Below are 4,738 nucleotides of genomic sequence, written 5' to 3' on the forward strand. Positions count from 1 at the left end.
CCACTATTTCACTTTGTTCATGGGCCAGTGAAACAAGCAGTGCTGGGAAAGAGACCAGTTCACATCTACAGGATAGATCATGTTATCTGCCTGGTAACTCAGCCTTCTCAGCAATAGGAGCCTTTTGGTGAGCAGCCACAGGGCACACTTTCTTACACTGGGTTTACTCTGAGCAGTTCATTCATTCATTCTCCTTCACTCAGGGTCCCAGCAGAAAGAAATGGTACACACAAATTAAGATGGTTCATGAAGGAAAAGAGGGCTGTTTACAAAGGTGTAGGCAGCATGTAGGGAAATCACAAAGGACAGCTCTAAGACCCTAGTGCTGTTACCACATCTGGACCCAAAAAACAGGACCCCTTGAGGAAAGCTGTAACATTCATTTGAGATAACCCAATCAGGAGTCAGGGGAATACATAATTTTACTTCAGTCTCCTCCTTCCTTCTCATCTCCTGCTGGAGTTCTTTTACCAAACCCAGCCAGAAGCCAGAAGACAAAGGATACAGACAAGCAGCTCAGCCTCCCAGGGCTGAGGACAGGAAATGGACAGACAGGTGGACACTAGTGAAGAATGGGCCCAGAGAGGCACACAACAGTTACCCAGCACACATTTCTTTAAAAATAGTGCTCCTACTATGTGACAAACGCTATTCCAGATTTTGGGGACAGAGCAGTACACCCCCCCCCCAAATGCTTAACTTCATGGAGCTCATAAAATACATACGTAGTATACATAGTATATATTTCTAGTATAAATATGTAGTATATGACATATTTACAAGTAATAATGAGAAGTTAAAGCAAGGAAGAAATATAGAAAATATTGGCTGACAAGGACTAATCACATCCTATCTAATAAAAGAGAAACATGTAAATTGACTTTCCCTCCACTACGCTCACCAGCCAATCAGGAGTGAGCATGCAAATTAACCCAACAAAGATGGCAGGTTAATTTGCATACACAGGCGCCAGGCAGAGAGCAGAGTGGGAGAGCCAGCAGCTTGGGGGGATGTGGCTCCCTCAGTCACTGGGGGAGAGCAGAGCAGGAGAGCCAGAGGCTTGGGGGGCCGTGGCTCCCTCAGTCGCTCCCAGCGTGCGGAGCACCAGGAATTCTGGGAATAGTAGTTCTGGTGGCAGACGGATCTCCTACCCTAGAGCAGTGGTTCTCAACCTTGGCTGCACATTAGAATCACCTGGGAATCTTTTTAAAATCCTGATTTCTGGGCCTCATCCTCCGGAAATTCTGTTTCTTTGTTACTAATGTTGTGGCCCCACCCCATAACAAAGAAACAGAATTTCCAGAGGATGAGGCCCAGAAATCAGGATTTTAAAAAAGATTCCCATGTGATTCTAATGTGCAGTCAAGGTTGAGAACCACTGCCCCTAGAGCAAAGTGAGCCTGGAGCAAGTTACTGTTGCGGTGGGGGATGAGGGAAAGCAAAGGTGAGAGACATAAGTAAAATCAGAGTGTCTAGGGAAAATTAAAGGGAAGATATCCTAAAACTTCCAGGAATTCTCCACCAATGAAGCAAAGAAAAAAATGCCTCTATTATTCTGTGAGCAACAAACAAAACTGGGTTGGGGGTCTCAGACAATTTGCTCATATGATTGCAAAGACAGGCAGAAACTCCCAGATTAGAGAGGGCTCCCAGATTGGAGAGGGTGCAGGTTGGGCTGAGGGAGCCAGTCCCCCCACCACCCCGTGCACGAATCTTCATGCACCAGGGCCCTAGTTCTCAAATAAGATGACAGAGGGGCCTTCAGAGAAAGCCTGAGGGAGGTCAGGAAGTGAGACTGTAGATATCTGGGAAAAGCAAACCATGCACAGGGAATCGCAAGTGGAAAAACTCTGAGATGTGAGTATGCAGCGTATTTGAGGAACAGAGAGAAGGCAATTGGGTGACGTAGAATGAGCAAGAGGGACGGTATTAAGAGATAATATCAGAGAGGTGAAAGAGAGAGGGAGGCAGGGTGGAGGCCACACCACCCTATAAGACTTTGGAGAGCATTTCTGAAATTTGGCTTTTACTCTGAGTGAGATGGGAACCCATTGGAGGATTTGAACAGAGGAGCAGCATGACCTGACATGTTGTTGCCCCATTATTCTGGCTTTTGTGTTGAGATAGACTGACATGGAAAGGAGGATCCAGGCTAAGAGAATGGGACCAGTTAGGAGGACATGGCAATAATCCAGGCAAGGGACAATGATGCCTTAGACCAGCGGTTCTCAACCTGGGGGTCCCAACCTCTTTGGGGGTCGAACGACCCATTCACAGGGGTCGCCTAAGACCATCAGAAAACACATATATAATTACATATTGTTTTTGTGATTAATCACTATGCTTTAATTATGTTCAATTTGTAACAATGAAAATACATCCTGCACATCAGATATTTACATGACGATTCATAACAGTAGCAAAATTACAGTTATGAAGTAGCAACGAAAATAATTTTATGGTTGGGGGTCACCCCAACATGAGGAACTGTATTAAAGGGTCGGGCATTAGGAAGGTTGAGAACCACTGCCTTAGACCATGATGGTAGCAGGGATAGTGGATGGAAAAGGTGGCAGGGTTTGCTGAAGGATTGGATGTGGATGTGAGACAAAGGGAGAAGGTTGATGCCACAGTTTTTTGGCTATTGGGAAGAAAGTAATTGCTATTTACTGAGATAGGACAGAATGCAAGAAGTCTACATTTGCTGTATGTTGCACTGGATGGAGGAGCTCAGTTTTGGACATGTTGTTTGACATCCAAGTGCAGATGTGAATGTAATAGGTAGATATATGAGTGAGGATTTGAGGAGAGAGGGGGAGATTTAAATATGCATTGGGCAGTGTAGTGACATGGGAACCAAGGAGATGTGATCAGCCATGACAAGTGCTACTGATAGTGTAAATAAGATTTGACCTAAAATTACCATTGAAGCCCTAGCTGGTTTGGCTCAGTGGATAGAGCATCGGCCTGTGGACTGAAGGGTTCCGGGTTCAATTCTGGTCAAGGGCACATACCTCAGTTGCAGGCTTGATCACCAGCCATGGTTGGAGCACATGTGGGAGGCAGCCAAATGATGTGTCGCTCTCACATCAATGTTTCTCTCTCTCTGTCTCTCCCTCTCTCTCCCACTCTCTCTAAAAATCAATGGAAAAAATATCCTTGGGTGAGGATTAACAAAATAATAGTAATAAAATTACCATTGGAAGAAGCAATGCAGAAATTTTGGAGATGGTAAGTATAGACAAACCTTTCCAGGAATTTTGCTATAAAGATAAGGAGAGAGAAGTGGGGTCATAATAAGGATTTAAAGACAGAAGATACTAAAAATCTTATTCCCAAACTTCATTGTCCCTAATACTTCAATCTTGAACAATTAAAATGTATCTCAGAAATTGAAGTCTGAGCCTATATTAAAAAATCTATCAACAAAATTCACAACTAAAATCAAAGAAAATCCAAATAAACAGAATTTTATCCTCTTAAGTGGTACACCATGAAAGTATACTTATTTTGGGAAAAATCTAATAAAAGATATAAAGAGGATCTAAATAGATAAAATTGTCAGGCTTTGTATGGTACAACTTTATAGTACAATAATGTTTTCCTAAATTGAACTATAATTTTAAGTAATCCAATTGAAAATTCCAGTTGGACATTTTGAGGAAGATGATAACTTAACTCTTAAATATGAATAAAAGTCACTTTAAAAACATTAAACCTTAAAAAAAAAAAGAGTGTATAGAGGTGGACTCTGCCCTAATTGATATTAACAGAATATTGGCTCTTTATACCTGATATTAACAAGTTTTTGCTCAAGAACAAACAAATAGGCAGTGAAATAGAGAAGTTAGAGACAACATTTATGTATCAGAACCTTAAAAAAAATTATTTATTGTTAATTCTCACCAGAGGATATCTTTTCCATTACTTTTCCGAGAGAGTGGAAAGGAGGAAGAAGTGGGAGAGAAGGAGAGAGAGAGACATTGATGTGAGAGAGACACATCAACTGGTTGCCTCCCACGTGACTGGTTCAGGGATCGACTGAACCTGCAACCCTTTGGGGCATGGACCAGCACTAACCACTGAGCACATTGGCCAGGCCATGTATCAGAATTTAATGTATACTAAAGCAGTCACCAAAAATTCATTGAAAAGTAAAGATTGAATGATTGATTAGTAGATGATGTTGAGGAAACTGGCTCACTATGTGGATTATTATCTAATCCTATCTAATAATAGACAAACATGGTAATTAACCGTACCTCCGACACGCTTCCCATTGGCTAATCAGGGTGATATGCAAATTAACTGCCAACCAAGATGGCGGCCGGCAGCCAGGCAGCTGAAGCGAACAGGAGGCTTGCTTGCTCCAGTGACGGAGGAAGCCAAGGTTCCCCGCCTGCCGCTGCTGAGCTCTGAGCTTCTCTCTAAGAAACAATGTTGCAAATATAGAAGCTAAAAAAAACCCAGATACCTGCTTTCAGCCGTCAGAGCTGGAGCGAGCAAGACCGAAACAATGTTGCAATTATAGAACCCAAACAAACCCTAGATTCTTGCTTTCAGCAGCTGAGGCCTCAAGCTGGAGCCGGCCTCAGAGCTAAAGCTGGCTCTCAGCTCCAGTGACAGCCATAGAAGGTAAATAAATCCCAGAATAAAAGAAAAAAAGAAAAAAAGGAGAGGTTGGGAGCTTCAGTCGCCCGCCACCCTGAAAACGGCCCTCAGCCCCTCACTCAGACTG

Source organism: Myotis lucifugus, unplaced genomic scaffold (assembly GCF_000147115.1).
Source record: "Myotis lucifugus unplaced genomic scaffold, Myoluc2.0 scaffold_46, whole genome shotgun sequence".
Taxonomy (NCBI): domain Eukaryota; kingdom Metazoa; phylum Chordata; class Mammalia; order Chiroptera; family Vespertilionidae; genus Myotis; species Myotis lucifugus.